This window comes from Cupressus sempervirens, chromosome 9 (genome assembly GCF_028749045.1).
Source record: "Cupressus sempervirens isolate cs-2001-9-10 chromosome 9, ASM2874904v1, whole genome shotgun sequence".
NCBI lineage: Eukaryota > Viridiplantae > Streptophyta > Pinopsida > Cupressales > Cupressaceae > Cupressus > Cupressus sempervirens.
Window position 1 is genome coordinate 546,484,155 of NC_143126.1, and position 22,870 is coordinate 546,507,024.

The 22,870-nt window shown below is 31.0% G+C and overlaps 1 pseudogene across 1 annotated transcript; it reads right to left on the bottom strand.

Moving 5' to 3' along the window:
* Positions 1 to 694: 694 nt before the first annotated feature.
* Positions 695 to 21,171, bottom strand: LOC149539803 (cytochrome P450 716B2-like; annotated as a pseudogene). The gene is made up of 4 exons (XR_016356304.1): positions 20,391 to 21,171; positions 2,240 to 2,552; positions 1,370 to 1,554; positions 695 to 1,264 (listed from the first exon to the last, which is right to left on the bottom strand). The product of XR_016356304.1 is annotated as a cytochrome P450 716B2-like (transcript).
* Positions 21,172 to 22,870: the final 1,699 nt, after the last annotated feature.

Consider the following 22,870-nt stretch of genomic DNA (forward strand, 5'->3'; position numbering starts at 1 on the left):
AAACATGTGTTTGGTAAGGCAGCATCCCTATGTGCTTGCTATGAATGAACACATGTAACCTGTAAGGTGCTATTCATATTTGATGTTTTCCCTGTAGTCTTTTCTAGTTTCTTCTTTCCATCCAATATTGAGCCTATACTAGGCTTTGTTTTTGTTATCTCCTCATCAATAACTCACACAATTATTTTTCTCCCCATGTTTGGGACATCACTCTTCATCCACTAGAAGGGATATTTAGTTTAATTTATATTTTATTTTCAAATTGAATTGTTTTTAATGAGAATGTTAGAGATTCATTCTTGTTGAGTAAAAGGATTTGAGCATCATAAAGGTTGAAAAAGATTCATAATGGACACCTCTCTCAATCTTTAATGTGTCAATATTGGAATTCCCATCCATAGAACCCTTCAACTTTTTTTAAAAAAAAGTTTAAACTAGTTTAATGTAAAATATATGAGGTGTCTATATAAATTCATTTGAAATTATTATAAAAAGTGTAATGTCTTAATAAATACATCAAATCTCTTATTACAGACCCTAAAAAAATACATCAATGAATCATAAGAAAAATCTTTAATTTTTAAAGTACAACACTACTAAATTATTTCTGTCTCTAAAGATCTGCCACAAATTATTCATTTTTTACATTATGAAAGCTCTTCCAATATCATCATTTCTTAAATGGAGTAAGAAATGCTACTCAAACTTGGATGAATAAATATATTAAAAGTCATTTATAGACTCTGAAGAGTTATGTATTGAATTTCACAATGAAAATTCAATGCATGATTATACAAGTTTTTTATTATTTTATACATAGATATTTTAAAATGACATGAAAAATAATTAGATGAATTCTAGATGGGGGATAGAAAATCCAGTACCATTATTGGTATTCCACCAGATTCAATTCATGTAAATAAGATCTTCTAATCTATAATGAGGCTAAATAAAATATTTTTCATTATTTGAGATGGGGGATAAGTTTGATTGGTAATCCTTTTATGGGAAAAGGCATAGGATCTAAGGTTATTTTCTCATTAGGATCTATTAGGTTCCATCTAAAATTCTTTAATGCATTATGTAAGAAGACTAATATTTCCACTCGAGCAAACTCACTCCCTGGACACATTCTTAGTCCACCTCCAAAAGGAACAAATGTATAAGGAGTAGGACCCATTCCTTCAAATCTAGATGGATCAAATTTCTTTGGATCAATAAAATACTTAGAATTGAAGTGGGTTGCATTTGTTGTCCAATATGCCTACACAACATTTAAGGTTACCAATTAGTCATTCATTAGTTTCTCATTAAAAAAAATTTTACAAACTTATGGTGAAAAGTTAACTTATATATAAAAAAGATGTACCTTCCATCCTTCAGGAATAATGAATCCCATATATGTAAAATCTGTAATAGCTTTACGAAAGGATCCATGTGTAGGAGGAACCATTCTAAGCGTTTCCTACACAACTCTCCATGTGTACTTCATTCTTTGAAGATCCTTCCACTCTAAAAGTTCTCCTTTCTTTGAACTTGCGACCTCCATTTGTTCTGCATGAAATCAAATATATATCCTTTATATTATATCTCTTCCAAGGATTATAGGTGTATATTAAGAAGTATTTAAATAACCATGCAAAAACTGACTGCTTAGCAAAGAAAACTATCATATCATTCTAATTGAAGTTGTGGATGCTTTTACTAAGTGAAGAAAATGTGAAAATCCTTATGTTTGAGACCTTTTCATTGCAATGCTTCTAATTGGTACAATTTGGCATTTAATTTGCTTTTGTCCAACAAACCAAGAATGTTCAAATGCAGGGAACCCAAATAAAGTTAGTTTAACCTTTGGGATTTAACTCTTATGTTTCGTTGAATTCCAAATATTTTAACCTATTAAATACCAAAACAATTATATCCAATTTTAAAGGACGCGGTTATCCTCCAGACAAAATGAACTTTTGACCAAAATTCAAAAAATTGAAAACACAATAAATTTTCTTGAAATTTTTAGAATTTGTTCTTCATGATAGATTGCATCTTTTGTAATCTAAAACAACAAAAAATTTGAGAAATTTTCACTATATTTTTGGAGCTCTAAAAAAAAATAAAAAATAAAAAAAAATTGCCTTTTGATGCATTCTGGAGAATAGCCAATGCCAATTTTATACCAACTTATAATAGAAGAGAATGGTAAGTGTTCAAAAATTAAGAACAAAAACCAAAGTGAAAATACCTTGCAAAACTTGATCATAATCTGGGTTTTCAGCCAAGAATTTGAAGAGCAATGTTAGGGCAGAGCTGCTGGTATCATGTCCTGCATATAGCAGCAAAATTATGTTGTCCTTGATCTCGCCGTTTGTCAAACCCCTTTCTTCCTCATCAACTTTATTACATAGAAGAAAAGATAGAAGATCTTGCTCAGCTGAAGCTCTTCTGCTCCTCAATTCAATTCTCCTTTCTTCAATAATCTGAGCAATTTGGTGTTGAAGAGCACCAGATGCAATTCTAGCTTTGTGGTACCTTGTTCTGAGAAAATCAATGGGTACCTTCAAAATATGAAAAAAGTCAATTAATTTTTAGACTAAAAGTGTTAACTAGTCAAAGTTGGCTTCCATTTTTCAAGCTTGATTATTTCCTTACTGTGTGATAAGGGTGAGCATAAAAAAGTAGTTATAACATAAAATTAGAACTAAGTAATAAAAATGGTCTAAAATACAAAAGGTTTACCCCCATGAGTATCACCTAGATCCAATGAGTGCTAAGTGTTCCATTCATGTTCTCATAAGAGATATGTTCATGTGAACCACTACTCATGAAACACGGGTCAATGAGTTTGGCTAAAAACCAACACAGAATAGCAATATAATAGTTTGACTTGTGGAGAATATCTGCTACTTAACAAGAAACTGCTTACATTAGAAAGATAGACATAACAATGATAAACTAAAATTTCAACCAAACCTCCCCAAAGACTTATCAAGGGGTGTCGAAGTTTGGCCTATCATATGAATTCAAGAACTATGGAAATTTAATTTCATCTAGTACTTCCTTGCATTAAAAATAAATGAAGAAATGAAGATGTGTTTCATATGAATTCATGAACTTTTAAAATTCAATTTGTATCTATGACTTGTGAAGATTAAAATGTCACAATCATCTAGTTTTCTAAGAAAGGCCCTCAAACATTTTAAACAATTTAAGCATTTTTGTTAAATTTTTAGCCTCTTTCCCAAGCTTGACAGAAGAAATGAAATATTTATAGTTGATTGTGGTGTTCCTATCTAAAGTCTCCACATGAATTACAGAGGCATTCATCTTTATGACAATAAGACAAATTTGTTAGGATAACTCATTAGGATTCATTGATCCCAAATACAAGTTTGGAACACAACTTTATGACAAGAAGGGAAAATTGTGATATTGGAACACAACAATCACAATAGGGAAAAATTGTAAATTTGGAACATAGCTTTATAACATTAGAAAGCACCATCAAAATCAATGTTCACTCAAAGTTTAGGAAGAAATCAAACATTGCATATATTTTGTGAAATTACTAATAAAGTTGATAAAAAAATGGATTATTTCATATTATCTCTTCATCTTAAATTTCAAAATTCAAGAAAATATTTTGGAAGTCTAAGACAAATAGAAACCTCATTGAAGTTCTTGAACATCATTAAAACCAAATGACTATTTTCTCAAAGAAATATTACTTTTACTAGTGAACCAAAGTGATTCCTCACAAGCTATATATGTAATCCTCAAAGGTTTTGGAAAGATGATAAGAAATTCCATTTCTCTTAACAACCACCAAAGTTGGTCGAACACACTACCTTTAAAGAGAAGAACATCAATATTTTGATGCAAGCTCAACCAAACACGCTAGCTTTTAAAAGCACAACATCAATTGTTGGGATGAAAGCTCAAGAATATTTTCATACTGGGCATACAATTTTGATGATTTTTTAAATTGTTTATGAATACAATTTAACTATGTCTACTTGTTATTCTAGCTTCTGGGTCACCACAACATACATTTTTGTAGCTTTTGAGTACTAACAACATATATTGTGGGATCTATTATTCTAGCTTCTAGGTACTAACAACACACATTATGAGATCTATTATTCTATGCAAGGGTTAGAAAGTGGCCATTTCAAAGTGTTACTTGATACTTATTTAAAGATGTACTAATAATTGTGCACTAGAACCACCTTAAGATTTGTCAATACTTATGCACAAATATTATGGTAGTCATTCAAAAATTATCAATACTTATGCATAGATGCCCTAATAGTCACTCAAAAATTCTAACTACCAGGAAAGGTCCATGCAAAACCTAAATTGTTACATTTAATTGTAATTTTTATTTAACTAAAAGTTGAAATATAGTGAATATAATATTTAAATAATTAATTTAATTGTACACTAAATGAAATATTTTAGGTGCTTCAAACACTATGGTTAGATATCTAGATATGGTTTGTTATTTGAGTGATATAAATATTTCATAACCATTAGGCAAATTTATTTTCTTTTATATATATATTAGAGAATATTTGAATTAAATGGTGCTTACAACATGAATTATGTCATGAGACTAGTTGTCCTTTGATATATATTAGGAAAATGCCTTTTATGAGAGCTATAAACTAGAGAATGCTTTCAAAAGACTCCAAAATCGTGTGCATGAAGAAAAGGAAACAACAACACAAAACTAGAATCAACAAAAAAATGAACCTAAAATCCAAAAGGCGCTAAAGAAACAAACAACTTACAATAGAGGGATAATCAAAACAATAATTAAAGAGGTTTGAGTCCAAACCTCTCCAAAGAATTATGAAGAGAAATCAAATGACCAACTTTTTTCAAAGAAGAGAGGGTAGCAAGGTGGGGCATTGGTGAATTAGTTATCACCAAATATCCTACAAGCCTTAAAACACTTTTCACTAACTAAGAACTTGTTAAACATTTAGATCATTAACTTGGTAACCAGATCTAGCATCACAATTCAAACTAATATAAACTTTGCATCACACTATCAACTTAATATTCCTTACTATAATGAGTATCAAAATAATCATCCATCTTATACAAATTTATAACATTAAACAATTAACATGAAATAAATATGCAACACAATAAGCATTCACACATTTTGACTTAAGTATTTAATGTGGAAACCATGTAAAGGGAAAAAACTCCTAGGAAATGACAACTCAATCATTTTTACTCTTAAGAAGTGAGCTCTATTAGGAGCCAACATTCTTTAAAGTTACATACACATTTTTAACATGATCTTGTTAGAAGATTTACACCAAAGATCATCTAGACCTTGTCACTCATTATTATTTCTAAAGAATGGCCTGCTCTAAAGGACTTATGAACATTATTATTGAATGTTACCATATAGGATTTCAAAAGACTATTAGGTCCATTCAATTGAGATATTTTTCTACTAAAATGGTAAGAAAGTAACAATGAAATGATATGTTAGGTTTTGTACTACACCTTGCTTGATCAGATCTATGTTTCACTTAATCTTTGTCCTATGATCTCTTACTGGCTGAGTTACACACTTCACATATCCACTTAGCACTTCCTTTGCTTAATCATCATAATGCATCTCTTCTCAATTTACTTTATCCTTTCATCAACTTGGTCAACAACATCAAGTTTCAGATTGAGATACCAAGTTTTTTGGGTATTTCTAGCATACACTGTGGAAGAAATTGAAGACGGATTTGAAGTTCGGCTCATCACATCATCCATAGATTGATGGATGAACAAAAGTTGTGAATAAGAGTTTGCAAAACTTGCTAAGATGTTTGGTTGAAGATAAGTCAAAAGGATGGAATCTGATTCTACCATAGATAGAATTTGCATGTATAATAATTCTATCAATATGAGTACTAGTAAATCACCATTCCATATTGTATATGGGAGAAGTCCTTGAAATTATTTTGAATTGAGATAGTTGGATAAAAGAAAGATAAGTAGTACTAAAGAAAAGGATTTTGTTGAACATTTGAAGAGCATCCATAAGGAGGTAAGGAAGAAAATTACAAGGATGAATACATAGTAAGGCTAAGGCATATGAGTATAAGGAATTTCATATTGAAGATGAATTCATGGTTCATTTGAGGAATGAGACTTTTTTAGTGGGTACATATAATAAGCTAAAAATGAAAAAGTTTAGACCATGCATAATGTTAAAAAAGGACAATTCTAGAAATGCCTACAAAGTAGAGTTTCCTAATGAATTAAATATTTCACCAATATTTAACATTTCAGGTCTAATACAATATTATAAAAGAGCTGATGGAGATGAGGTTATAGAAGTGCAGTGGAGTATTCCAGCGACTACTTTAGCTACAAAAGAGATTGAGGAGATACTGAACAGTCATGTTGGCAGAAATATAGGGAACAAAACCTATGAAGAGTATCTTGTCAAATGGAAAGGGGGGCTATTAGAAGATTCATCATGGCTAGCAACGAAGGAGGTTGACCATTTTGGTTTTCATTGAAACACTTGAGACATGATAGGGTCACTTCTCAAATTACCCTGGTGTTTGATGCAAGGGTGTCCTGGGTGTAGCATCAATTTTGCATCACCCAAAAATATTTCCTTTTTGTTTCTTGGATAAAGGTTATCTCACTGTCAAGTTGTTTTTTGTGGAGGCTTGCTATTTAGTAAGTTAGTCATATGAGCTTGGAATGTCTTATTTTAGAGGTGGAGGTTCATTGTGGATATATTAGCTTGTCATTTGAGGCCCAATGTCATATCATGAGTATCCCTGGAGTTATTACATATTTTTTGTGTGAAAATTTGGTATAAAAACTTTAGGCTCGATTTTGAAGGCCTTAGAGGCTCCAGATGGGCTTTGAAATGAGGTCGACTGGAGCTTGCATAAGTAAAGCCTTGTAGATCAAAAGTTGAGGATTCTAGAATGGGATTATAATAGTCAATTAGGTCAATGGTTAGCAAGTTATGACCTTCTGAAGTTGGGCCAATTGTAAATTTGAAAATAAATGTCACAATTGTATTGGGTCGAATCTATATGTAATTTTAGGGTTGGTCGGCCTTAGGGGTTAGGATTTGATGTCTAGAAACTTCTCAAACAATTTAAAATTGTCTATATAAGAAAGGCCCATAGATTTTCTAAGACAACTCTAGGTTATAGTTTGCAGCTCTATCTTGCAAATTATTGTAAGGAAGGCACCCATGTGGGTTTGCATATTATATGTCAAAATTTTGTAATTTCACATTTGCGATGGTAATAAGAAGCCCATATTTTGATCTCACAAATTGTTGTTATTTATTTGTTTCTATTGTATGTTTATGGTATTAAGGCAAGCACCCTCCATTAAAAAATGAGTATAATTTCACAAAAATATCTCAATAAACAATAACTTATTAGTCAAGATATCCTTCCCCTAAGTTGATGCGCAATCTTATGATACAAATTATAACTAAAAGCCTATAAATAAAAATCATATTCCAATAGTCACCCCCTTGTACTACTAGCAATTAACTATTGTTTATGTTATGCCTAAAATGTCTCATTTATTATAGTTATTTATTAATTAAAATTGTTATATTCATTTTTAATTATTTTTTATTAAGTAAAACAGGTTTTTTACAGGGGTTCTTGAAACCCACTAGTTAACTACAAAATACTACTAAAAGTTCAGGTCTAGCAACCAAGCAACAAAAAAAACAACAGGACATACTTGGCCATCAGACATAAACAAAAAACATGTGGCCAAAAGCTAGGGTATAGACAAAAAACCAAGAGCAACGATTAGGGCACCAATTCTTTAGCCAACTCTGCTTTCTTGAGCTCTAGCTCTCCCATGGCCTCAACCTAGTCAGTCTTCAATTGGCTATCATTCAGAGAGACTTCCTCTTCCCTCTTCCTCTTTTCCACTCTCCTTTTTCTCAACCCCTCACCTTGCAAAGAATCATCCTCATCAGTTGCCCTAGTTTTCTCTTTGTCCTTTTCCTCCTTCCCCTTTTTTCTTTCTTCCATCGTGTGCAGCTGAATGATGTTATCATTAAGACCTTTTATTATGTTGAGGCTCTGGTTAACCGAGCTATGTAGAGAGCTCTCCATCCTTTCCACTCTTTTTTCAATCTCGAAAACCCTTGCATCTAGCTTGCTAATCCCGACATTCCCGTCCCCCCTTCCAACCTTTCCTGCCCCTACATCCTAAACTTAATCTCTTTAATTTCATCAAAGATCCATTTAATGGACCAAAAATTGTCCACCAAACTATTGCGGGCATTGTTAAGGAGGTTCATCCCATTTCCCGCACATTCTCGCTAAGAATCACCAAAGTCGGGTCAATGAGCTCTTCCAACTAAATTTTGTCCATCCCTTTCCTTCAAAACCTCCGGGTGGATATGTTCTCTAACCAGACCCATTTTTGCAGTGCTAGCATGAAAATTCCTCCATGTAGTTTTTCTTCCCTTTGCATCAAGAGTAACAATGGTTTTAGTTGAGCCCTCTTCCTCTTTTCTCTCTTCCAGAGCTTCAATAGTGTTCTCCTTACCCTTACCAAGTTCCTTCTTAGCATCCTTTGCACCACCCCTTTCCTTTTGACCGAGTTGTCATCCTTCTAGCATAACTAAGCCTTGCTAGTGCCCTCCTCTCTCACATTGCCCTCCTTATTCGTGTCCATCCCCTCTTTATATTTCATCATTATATTCCTCCTCCAAGTTTTCCTCCTACTTTATCTTTCTCTTTATTCCTTTCCCTGGCTTCATTTTCTTCTTCCTACCCATATCCTTCATGATTTTAGCCACCTCCTCTTTGTCATCTGAGTGCAGACCAGCACTATCCTCCATATCTAAAGGGAGGTAAGAGCTCTCTGTCTCCTCAAAAGAATCTGCCTTTTGGGAAACAGCCTTTCCACGAGTTTGAGCTTTAAAATGCTCATATATGAGTAATAACAAACCCTCATGGAAGGCAAGATTAGCATACACTTTCTTCTTAAAATCCATAATACTCTTATTTGCAAAGAAAAATAGGTAGAAGGGGATGGAAATTTCTGTTCCATACTTGAAATGGTTTAGGATAACAAAATGGTGGGTTTGAATCTTGTCAAACCTTGTGTTGAGTGTAATGTAGGATATAACTGCCCTTATGACAAACCTCCACAGTCATTTTTAATTGTTAATATATAGATATTTTTTATTTTTTATGTTGATAGACTTTCTATATAATGATGACAAGGTGTATAAGAGATCAATACAATTAATATAAGAAAAACATAAATTAAATTTGATTTATTCTTGGTATTTTTATATAAATACTAAATAAGACTATAAAAATACCACATCATCCTCAGAGAGTATCATAACATAATTGAATCATAAAATCTAATTGATTTAATTAAATTGTATATCACAAGACCATTTTGTTTGCCTTATTAATACACCACTAAAATTAATGAGTTGACATAGCATAAATGATTGTGATTGCCCATCCTCCCAAAATGACAAAATTAACAAAAACAATACCAACCCAAAAGTTATTATATAGTATCATGTTGACATCATATGTTATTTTTAGATTACTAGTATTAATTTTTAAATCACTAAAAATTAATATAATTTCCAAAAAAATCTCAATCAATAATAACCTATTAGTCAAAATATCCATGCCCTAAGTTGATATGAGATCTTATGATAACAGTGATAACTTAAAGTCTATAAATAAATATCATATTCCAATAGACACCCCCTTTTACTCCTAGTAATTAACTATTGTTCATGCACTACTTAAAATGTCTCATTTATTATAATTATTTATTAATTAAAAATATTATCTTCATTTTAATTATTAATATACATTTATTAATTATTTTTTATATTGATAGACTTTGTATATAATGACAATGTGTATAAGAGATCAATACAATTCATATAAGAGAAGCAAAAAATAGATTAGAAAACATTAATTAAATTTGATTTATTCTTAGTCTTTTTACATAAATCCTAAGTAGAACTATTCAAATACCACATCATCTTAAGAGAGTATCACAACATAATTGAATCATAAAATCTAATAGATTTAATTAAATTATATATCACATAGTCGTCTTGTTTGCCTACATACGCTACATAGATAACAAATTATAATCCGTATGAGATTTCTTAACAAAAAGAAATAGTTAGAAAAAGAAATTAATGATTTGTTTTCATAACTTTTTTATTTCTAATATAATATGATTATATTGCATTTAAAATTTTTTTTTTTCTATTAGAAATAAGGGGATCAGAGTAAAAAATAAAAAAATAAAAAAATACGGAACAGTCACAGCGAATAACAACAGAGGGACCAAGCCACCCCACGGAAAGGAAATATCAACTGTGCATCAGAGCAAATATGCAAGAGAGAGAAACATCAACTAACTGAGAACATCATTATGGATATCCATCCATGCTGTTCAACCTAAAGGGCCCTCCAACCAGATAGTATTTAAATTATTGATTATTATTAATAATATTTAATACTATCTTATAATTCATTAAAATTTTACTTAGAATTATAAAATTATTATTATTTATAATAAGATTATATTAATTTTATTAAATATTTACTTTTTTAATTTTTTAATTTTGATAAATAAATGACATAAGTCTTGATACATCATAAAGTTTATAGATAAATCTAGATAATTTTTTCCACCCTAGGTCATTCCTTGTCCTTTCCTTCTTCTATCTATGATCAGGATGTGTATATAATTTAAGCACTACATCTTGCACTTTATGTTAAGAATAAAACTCTAAAAGTCACGAAACATAAATACCAAAAGGGCATAAAAACAAAATGTAAAGTGTAAAAATATTTCCTTAAACAAAATAAAAATATACACCTAAATCATCAAATGATATATCTAATAGAGAAGAGTGGTCATTCCTTGGCTGAGAATATAGGTCTTAAGCAACATGATTAGTGGTTTGTTACAGAACCTCCAAATTCATCTCAAACTCATCTTCCTAGGCTCCAACACCATCTTCCACAACAAATATATCTATATAATCATCTTATCTTGCTATGCAAGATGTAGGCAGTGGGTAAAAGCTAAAGAAAGACCCTTGAATCTTCCCTAGGATAATAAAATGTAAACTATGATAGAAATTATAAAAAATGTAAACCATCCCTAATCCAATGGAGTCCCTATATTGAAATTTCAACTTCTTGTGTTTAACCTTCTTCTATACCTATATTAGCTAATTCATCATCTCTTTGATTTCCCTCCCACTACATATAATTGATTGCGATCTTGTCAAAGGTATGACATTGCGAGAGTGCTCTAGATAAAATTGAGTCCAATCTCCAACTAATGAGAGATCTTTCTTATATCATTTATTATAATTATGCCATCTCCTTCAATCTCTACATTTTATTAAATATTATAGAATAATGTATACATTAAAATAATATTAGTTATCATAGTTAAAATGTTTACTAATAATAAAAATTAATTAATCTCTATTTAATATTTTAATTAATGAAATTAATAATTTTATTAATAAAATTTGTACAAAATGTATAAATATAATTAAATAAATATAATTAAATATAATATTATATAATTTTAAAATCGGAGTATTAATATATAAAGTTCTTTTGAATGGTGCAACATTTTATGGATTTAACCATACAATGTATCAACGTTAAAGAACATATATATGAAATAATACTTACATAATTACGCCGAGAGGCGTTCTATACAATGGCAGCACAAATGCCCAGCACGAGAATATGCCAAGATTCCTTGTCAATAAAAAAGAATTGGGAGCAGTTACAAACTTCCAAATTAAATATTAAAAAAGAATTCCCGAAATAATAGCTGGCCGAAATAATAGGAAGCCAAATGGAGGCCGAAATAATAGGCTCGAAAAAGTAGGGCCCGAAAAAGTAGGACCCGAAAAAATAGGGCCCGAAAAAATAGGGGCGAAATAATTTCAATATGATTTTTTTTTTTTGTTAAATATAATTTTGCATGCACATTCATGCTTTTTTTTTGCGGGGAGTGGGAAAATTTGAAACAAATTCATGGAATGTGAAGAGACATCTGTTGGGGGATATGAGGAGCCTCTCAGAAGTTATAAAACCAAGGCTCCTCATTTCATTTTCATTTTATGTTTTTGCAGGAAGGAAGAGGTGGAGGTTATTGGAGGATTAGATTGGAGTTTTTGAATAGGAGTAAATTGAAGTTTTGGAGTAACATTTTTGCAGGTGAGATTTCTATTTTTTATTTACATTTTCATTTAGATTTAGATGTAGAAGTAAATTGAAATTCAAAATTAGTTATAATATTCTACTTTGATTTATATTTCAATTTTAATTAATTTCATTTAGATTTAGAATTATGTTCATATGACCGAAATTGAGGCCACTGGAGGACCTGTGCAGAGTTTTTCATGGAGATAAGCATGTGGGTACTGAATCAAGGCACATTAGGCCTCTTGGAGATGTAATTGTGGTGACTTCCATGGCTTTTTGAATCGAATAGGGCAATCTAAACAATCTCAGATCTGAAATTCTTTTTTTCCTTTTCAGCCGAAGATAGAACAAAGATTGCTTGTAAGAAATTTTGTAGAGTTTAAGATTTGATTGCTTATGGCCGACTATTCTTGGTAACTGATATTTCTATTGTATATTCCCATGCCCAGCACGGGAAGTTTTAATCTATACAATTTATTTTGTGCATTTAGTGCACAAACTAAAGAATGCATATGCAATCAATTTTTTTATCAATCTTTATGATAGCTTTTTTTTAAAAATAGAAAATAGAAATTATTCTTTTATGTATGTAGAAAAAAATTAGAAAGATTTTATGTATGTAAAAAATTAAAAAAATTCTATATACATCTAGATTTATTGAAAAGAATTCTATTTACATCTACATATTTTGATTGAAATAACCATAATGTAAAAACAAAATATAAAATAGAAATGTTAATATATGTATGTAGAAAAAATTAGAAAGATTGCATGCATCTAAAAAAATTCTATTTACATCTAGATTTTTTTAGAATGGAAAAAAATGGATAATAGAAATATCAGTTGCATGTTTGTAGAAATAAATTAGAAAAACATGTATCTAGAAATTAAAAAGATTCTATATGTGTCTAATTTTTAGATTTTACTTTATTCTAAACTAATTATTGATGGATATATATTTTTAAAATATTTATGTAGTTTAAAGTTTAGATTTTAATTAATTTGTATGCAAATAGGAAAAAGAATAAATATTTTATATATATGTAGATTAATTTCTATTTTTAAAATTTACAAGTAAATGAGTACTTTATTCATTTTAAGTAAACAAGTTATTAAGTAATATATTTTTATTTTAGAAATAAATTAATCATAATGTTCATTTATTATTACTTATTTAATATACTTACTCTCAAATCTAAGACAATAGAAATGATATTTTATTAACTTTGAAATAGGGAAGTGTTAAGCAAGTTCGTTTACAAAAATACCAAAAATATATTTGGTCTTTGATCAAATTGGAGTTAATATTAGAAATATAAATATGATCATTAACAATTAAGCTAAATTCAGTTCAAAACAATAATGTTATTTAAATTTAAATAAATTTTTTTGAAAAGAATTCTATTTACATCTACATATTTTGATTGAAATAACCATAATGTAAAAACAAAATATAAAATAGAAATGTTAATATATGTATGTAGAAAAAATTAGAAAGATTGCATGCATCTAAAAAAATTCTATTTACATCTAGATTTTTTTAGAATGGAAAAAAATGGATAATATAAATATCAGTTGCATGTTTGTAGAAATAAATTAGAAAAACATGTATATAGAAATTTAAAAGATTCTATATGTGTCTAATTTTTAGATTTTACTTTATTCTAAACTATTTATTGATGGATATATATTTTAAAAAAAATTTATGTAGTTTAAAGTTTAGATTTTAATTAATTTGTATGCAAATAGGAAAAAGAATAAATATTTTATATATATGTAGATTAATTTCTATTTTTAAAATTTACAAGTAAATGAGTACTTTATTCATTTAAAGTAAACAAGTTTTTAAGTAATATATTTTTATTTTAGAAATATATTAATCATAATGTTCATTTATTATTACTTATTTAATATACTTACTCTCAAATCTAAGACAATAGAAATGATATTTTATTAACTTTGAAATAGGGAAGTGTTAAGCAAGTTCGTTTACAAAAATACCAAAAATATATTTGGTCTTTGATCAAATTGGAGTTAATATTAGAAATATAAATATGATCATTAACAATTAAGCTAAATTCAATTCAAAACAATAATATTATTTAAATTTAAATAAAATAAGCCATGTTTACTTTGAAACATCAAACAACTAATTAACTAATACAATAATTAAAATAAATGAATCTATTATGACATAGAAAAATATTTTCGAAGTATAATTTCTTTGTTTTTGAATCAATATGAGTTTTTTTTTCTACTTGAAAAGATAAACCATCCTAATTGTCATCCTTAGTTAACCCTAACAACAACCCCTACCTTAGCCCTAGCCCCAACAATGATGTACAATATAACTATAATCCAACATTAAACTATAATTATAGCACTAAAACATATCCCTATTGATATAACGAAAATCTCAGTCCAAACCATAATCTAAACCAAAAACCTACACACTAATATTGGTTATAGTCCTAACCGTAAAATCTAACCCTTAACCATAATGTAAAAAAAAACTCCAAAATATTGATCAAAATCCTAAACCTACCTATATGGATAACCATGATATTAAACTCTAAATCCAGTCCCAAGGTCCTAATCATGGTGTAAACCTATAACCGAACTCTTAAAAAATTTACTAATCCTTGATCCTAATCACATTCCCAACTTTAAACTTGAACCATAAACCATAGTTGTAACCATAATCATAAACTTAAACAAAACCCTAACCCTAAAGGTACAATTATAAAATTAATCATAGCTTAGACACTAATCCTAGCACAAACCACAATCATGACCAAATATAAATCTTCACCTTACCCCTAATCATAATTTCAATGTTAACCCTAACATTAGTTTCAATCCTACCATGATATGAACCCTAATATAGACTTCACCTTGATCCTCACCCTAATCTTAAGTCTAATTAAACCCTGACTAAAACCTAATCTAAATGATATATCTAACTATAATCCTAACTGTAATTATCATACAACCCAATGCTAACCCTCATGTATATTTAATCCCTAATCTTAACTCTAAATATTCTATAAACTCTAGAATTGACCTTGATTCTAACCATAACCCTAAAATCTAAATTGTAACCATAGCACGAAAGGTGGGGACCCCCGCTACATGGCACAATTTTGGGTCTTGGAGCCTTGCGAAAGCACTACAGAGTGAGGAAATGTCATAAAGGTGACATGTAGTAGCATGATGCAATTTTGGGCTTTAGAGCATTGCAGAAACAATGCAGCTTAAGGAGGCGCTAGAATGGAGACTCATGGAAAGAAGAGGAAAGACATTCATGTCGCTGGCAAAAAACTATGTAAAGAGATAACATGATGTCTTAACCTCCCACAAAAAATGCAAGGTTGATCCCAAGGGGGAATTTGGTTTCCCCAAAAATGAATGATGGTCATCGATGAAGGTCTTCCTCTCGAAATAGACGGCATAGATGCATCGTGAATCCTCACCAATGAAGGATTAAGTCGCAACCGTCAATGTAGATTCTCCCCTCAAAAAGGATGACTGAGATGCAATGAGGAAACTCCTCCCAATGAAGGATTAAGTCACATTCGTCGATCAAGATTGGCTTTATTTCCAATGGATGACTAAGATGTAGTGAAGAGATTCCTCCCAACAAACGAAGCAGATAGCACAAAAGGTGTGAACCCCCTCCATGTGGCACAATTTTGGGTCTTAAAGACTCATGAAAGCATTGTGGAGTGAGGAAATGTTGGAAAGGCAATGCGTGGTAGCATGATGCAATTTTGGGCTTCAGAGAATTGAAGAAACAATGTAGCATGAAGATGCATCAGAATGGAGATGCATGGCAGCATCTTGTGCAATTCTAGGCTTTAGAGTGTTTCGAAGACACTAGCATATAAAGAAACATTAGAATGGGAATGCATGGCAACATCTTGCACTTTTGGGAAGATGGGAAGATAGCTCGCGAAGAAATAAGAGTTATCGAATCTCGCAGCATGAATCAACCCGACCAAGAAAAAATGATCCATCGTGGTCAATGAAGAAATCGAGCCAACACAAAATGTTAGCTGCCAACTTTAGCGATGTTAACCCTCTGTAAAGAACCTATCCCATTTAAGGTCTCTCAGATCAGACATCAGTGATGGGTCGAATAGGGGGAAAAAATAGCACACAATGCCCTCCTAAATGAAATTCTAAATGTAACACTAATAACCACAGTCCTACTTCTTTCCCTAACCTTATCCATGAGCGTGGGAATATACATATTATTATATAGGGCACCTTATATAATAATAAATATAATCTAAAATCCCAACCCTTACTCCCCTCCTAACTATAACTGTGACCATAAGAAAACTTCTAAATATAACCCTTCCTCTAACTCTAACCCTAACCCTAACCCTAACTATAATTGTAACCCTATCCCTACCACTAACTGTAACCCTGATTCTAACTCTACCATAATTGGACTTTAACCCTAACTATAACTATAACCCTAAACCTAACTCTAACCTTAACCCTAACCATAACCGTAACCCAAAACCTAACCCTAATCGTAGCTAGGATTCTAATACTCTGTCTACCCCTAACTCAAACTATAGCCCTAACTATACCTCAAACTCTAACCGTAACTCATATTCTAACCCTAAACCTAACCCTAACCTTGACCCTAACCCTAACTCTAAGCCTAAGCCTAACCCTTTGTCTACCCCTATCTCTAACCCTAACCCTAACCCTAACCCTACCCCTAACTCTAACCCTAAATCTAACTCTTTCTGTAAATCTAACTCTACCATAATTAGACTCTAACCCTAACCCTAACTTTAATCCTAACTGAAACCCTAACCCTAACCCTAACTCTAACCTTAACCCTGACTCAATCCCCTTACCCTAACCTTAACATTAATATAACTCTCTCTATATATAACCCTAACTCTAAATATAAACCTAACCCTAACCCTAACCCTAACCCTAAATCTAACTCTAACCCTAACTGTAAGCGTAACCCTACCCCTACCCATAACTCTAACGGTAAATCTAACTCTACCATAATTGGATTTTAATTTTAACCCAAACCCTAACTCTAACTCTAACCTTGACTCAAAACTCTAACCCTAACCCTAACTCTAACATTAACCCAACTGTAAAATTAACTCTATTGGTAACTCAAACCCTAAAACTAACCCTAATTCTAACCCTAACTCTAACTCTAGCTCTAGCTCTAACCCTAACTCTAACCATAACTCAAACTCAAACCCTAAACCTAACCCTAATCCTAACCCAAATTATAATGCTCTGTCTACCACTAACTCAAACTATAACCCTAACCCTAACTCAAACTCTAACCCTAACTCATACTCTAACCCTAAACCTGACCCTAGCCCTAACCCTAACCTAGAACCTTACCCTAACCCTAACCCTGACCCTATCTATAACCCTAATCCTAACCCTAACTCTAATCCTAATCTTAACCCTAATTCTAATCCTAACACTAACCTTAACCCTACCCCTAACTCTAACCATAAATCTAACTCTACCATAATTAGAATCTAACCCTAACCCTAACCTTAACCCTAGCTCAAACCCTTACCCTAACTTTGTCCCTAACCATATATCTACGTATGACTATAACATTTTACATTACAATATCCCAAAAATAAAATATATATTTTTATCTAAATTAAACTCCTTATATTAAATTTAAAATAATATTTGACTCAAACCTTAACCGTAACCCTAACCTTAACCATGAGCATTACTCTAACCCTAACCTTAACCATAAACATAACTCTACACCTAACTCTAACCCTAATTCTAACTCTACCATAATTGGACTCTAATCCTATCCCTAACCCTAACTATAAGCATAACTCTAACCCTAGCCTTAACCATGAGCATAACTCTAACGTTAGCCTTACTATAACCCTAACACTAACCCTAATCATAACCATAACCATAACTCTAACCCTAACCTTAACCATGACCATAACATTAACCCTAACCTTAACCATAAACATAACTCTAATCTAAACCATAACCATAACTCTAACAATAACCATAACCATAACTCTATCCCTAACCTTAACCATAGCTCAAACCCTAACCCTAACTCCAACCCTAACTCTAATGCTAACCCTAACCCTAATTCTATCCCTAAGGTTAACATTAACTATAATGGTAACTTTGTCCCTAACCATATATCTATGTATGACTATAACATTTTACATTACAATATCCCAAAAATAAAAAATATATTTTTAATCTATATTAAACTCATATTAAATTTTTAAAAATATTTTGAAGCATAATTTTATACTAACTTCATACAACTCTAATTAAAAATTAATTAACAATTTTATAGTAACCTTATCAAAATAAAAAATAAAAAGTAAATATTTTTCCTATTGCGCCGCGACTGCCACTAGCTATATATACCTCTATATATATTACGCCGAGAGTAATCGTTCTCGAGGCGCCTATTTTTATTTTCATTAATCCCAACTTCGATTAAAATAACTTTGGGATTAAATAAAAATAGGCGCCTCGAGAACGATTACTCTCGGCGTAATATATATAGAGGTATATATAGCTAGTTATAAGATTCTATGTCAAACTAGAGTAAAGTAAGTATTCATAGGAAAATAGTATTTGTCGTTATAAATTATATTTTAGAAAAACATAAAATTGTATTAAAATATAAAATTATATTAATATATTACATATAGATTCTAATAATATATTTTATATTGTAATATTTATTTATATTATGAATAGATTATATGTTTAATATAATAAATATTTTAGAATATATAATGTTAATATATTATAATATTGTTCAAAATATAATAAGATTTGTTGTGATATATGAGTTGCTAATAGATTTATTTATATCATTATATAATTTTATTAATGTAATTTTATTCATAGTTAAAATATATTGTATTAACAAATCAATGGTTCGAAACAATATAATCATTGGTGAATGCTTAGGGCAAATACAATAATGGCATCATATAATTTAACTCTCAAAGATGATGAAAAGTGTAAACATAAAAAAGTGAGAAAGAAGACATGTTTCTCTTTTACTTTTTATCTTTCCCAATATGTCTCGTATATCTCTCATCACTTCCTTTCTATTTTTGTACTCCTCTCTATCAATCTTTTCCTTGTCTCCTTCTTGATCTCTCTATTGCTCAACATAATCATTCATATATCTCCATTTTTGTACTCCTCTCTATCAATCTTTCCCTTGTCTCCCTCTTGATCTCTCTATTGCTCTACATAGTCATCTATATATCTCCATGTATCTTTCTTCATCTATCTATTTATTCTTATATTTGTCTTTGCCTCCATTAAAAAGGTCTTAAAGTTGAATTAGTGGGCTTTAAGAAAATGTTTTACTACCCTAAACATAGCTCTATATAGACGTACAATTTTTGGATTGTTCCTTCTTGATTTATAGGTTTTGTTGTGTTTGTGAACAGATCTATAGATAAATAATTATTTTGAAGCCATCACTTTTTTATTGATACATTGAAACATTTTCTATCAATAAAAAAAATGTCCTTTCAATTAACTGTATAGACGATAAAAATCTCTGTAAAAAAACCTAAAGTTTTGTATATCGAAATTTGCTGATTTTTTCAGTGAACCTCCATAGGTAGGTGAAGAGCTTAAAGCTAACCTTTCGGCTTTCCCGTATTTTTGGAGCTTTCTGTAGAACTCGTAGAGTGTGGGGTGGTCTAAAAGTGTCATTTTGAAACGTTCCCCTAATACCGGTCATGAAGACCCCCAATAGCCGCTATAGTACTTTTTGCACAAATGAACCAATCATAACCAGGAAAAAAATGAACTATTAGTGCATGTGTGTTCCGCTATTAGTACCTTTCTATGACAGTAATTGGGGGGAACGCTAGCGCAGTAATTGGGGGGGGAAGTTAGTGTGATAATTGAGGGTTTGGACATAGCGGCAATACATACATGGGCGGCCGACCTGGCGGCAATAAGTACATGGGCGCCAACTGACTCATTTCCCCTAGATCTTAATAGAAAATATCAGCAGTTTGGTTGATCTTACCTACTTCCAATAAACTATGTAGATGCGGCTTTCAAGATAAAATATAATAAATTAAGCTAATCTGGGTTACCTACCTGAAGTACCCCCTGAGCAAGCTGCTTGAAATTGTGGTAAAATTCGGCAAAGGCGGGGCCATCTTCAATACTTGCAAACAACTGACAAGCAAGAGTGAAAGTATAGATTTTCATGAGAGGAAGAACGGTGACTTCCTCTTTTCCCAACCAGTGCTGATCCAGATGACGTCTCGCGATCGAATCCACCCGACTTGTAAATTTCTGCAGAGCTTCAGCCCTCAAAAATGTCATCAGCATTCCCTTCACCCTGCTTGCATCTTCTCCCACGGCATTTATCAGAGACTTTTCGAACAGTTTTCCCACCGAGGAGGGCCACGAATTTTGCACCAATTTGTTCTCATTGCTGAACAGAAATCGATTCCCCTCTGCACTGCAGAAAGTCACAGGGGGATGGCCGATCAGATGGGTTGTGAAGATCTCGCCATATTTTTGTACCCGGCAGTCGAAAAACCCACAAGGATCTCCTTCTCTCAGCCATTTCAGAAACTCCATTGTTTCTCCAAGGAAGGGCCATCCAAAACTACCAGGTGGGATTTTTCCCCCAAATCTTCTCTTTCTATTTATGAGGATTACAATCGAAAAGAGCAGCAATCCCGTCAACAGTGTTAAAGGAATTGGCTTTACAGCATCAGATCCATCGCCCACCCATTTCATCATCGCCATTGAATTGAATTGAACTGAATTCAGGCCGAGAGGAATTAGCTTTTATGTCATTCGGGTGGAACTCCTCCCCCATTCCAGGCTGTTCAAATCGGGGAATCTATTCCCTTACCCTTATTTTATAGATTAGGTAGGAAATTAGATTTTTTTTTCAATATCTATGATTTGAGTTAGGGAAGACAGCCACCCTCTTAAACATTAGGCACTAAGGGAAGAATTAAGCTTGGGAAAAATGAGTCAATTCCGACTATTTAACACTTTTGTTCTAGGAATTAAGCTTAGTGTGTGACGTCTAAGCCATTCCAGGGGAGACTACCCAGACTATAGGTCATTAGAACGTGGGTGGTTACTAAATCGTCTCCCTATATACTTTGAAGTTGTACTAAAATCAAAACTCAATAGAATAGTTGTTTTCAGATACTAAAACCATTATGTAAATGTTCCTTTCTTAGAAGTAGCTCAATAAGTTGATCTTAGTTCAAGACAAAATGAGCCACCATTCTTTAAAAAAAATCATGTTTAGTTAATGGTGTAAAGTACAAATTTAAATTCATCTCTCAAAATTATATTGATTAAATAAATTAGTTGTTTTGAAACATTATTACAAATAAAGTTCAAATTTAATTTTTTTTTTAATCAATACTTAGATAGTGTAAGGGGTTGGATCTTAGCCCTTGTCAAACCACCACTCTAGAGATTTTTTTATGTTTAAAATTTTATTATTTTGAAAGAACACTAAAAACAAAATATAAAAATGGAATCAATGCCTAAGTAGAATGAGTTGTATCTTAACTCAAGATAGGATGAACCACCACTCTACAAATTTTTTAAGATGCAATACTAAATTTATTTCTCAAAATCATTATGTTGATAAAATAAAAATTAATTGTTTTGAAACACCAATCAAACAAAATCCAACTTTTACTTTTTTCACAAAGAGAATCAATATGGATAGGTCAATGAGTTGGACCTTAGCTCAAGATAAGGTGAGCCACCACTCTTTATATTTTAAAAGTTTTAGTGGTATATAATACAATCTTAAATTAAACTCTCAATATCATATTGATAAAAAAAAAAGTGTTGTGTTGAGATATTACTAAAAACAAAATCCAAATTTTAGTTTTTACAAAAGGAATCAATACCTGGATACTCTAATGAGTTGGACCTTAGCCAAAGACAAGATGAGACATCATTCTTTAGATTGTGAGCCACTATTCTTTAGATTTTTTCTATTTTATTTTTTGTATATATACAATCCTAAATTTGATTCCCTAAATTATTATATTAATAAAAAAAATAGTTGATTTCATAAATCATTAAAATGAAATCCAAATGATGTTTTTTTACAAAGGGAATCAATAGGGGTAGTCTAATGAGTTGGACCTTAGCTCAAGATAAGGTGAGGTACAAATCTTTAGATTTTTTGTGATATATTAGCAGTGCAAAATACAATATCAAATTGAACTCTCAAAATCATATTGATAAAAAAAACTTAGTTGTTTTGAGACATCAATAAAATTCAAATTCAAATTTTGTACAAAGAAAATCAATGCCCAAGAAGCTCAATGAATTGGATCTTAGCCCAAGACAAGGTGAGCCACCGCTCTTTAGATTTTATATGTTTTATTAGTGATATAAAATACAATCTTAAATTAAACTCTCAAAATCATATTAAAAAATAGTTATTTTCATACATCACTAAAAACAAAATTTATGATCTTTTTCACAAAGGAATAAATAAGGATAGTCCAATGACTAGGCCAACAATTTGGTAATTATAAAATTGGTATTTAGTAGCTATGTTTCAAGGCTATAACAAT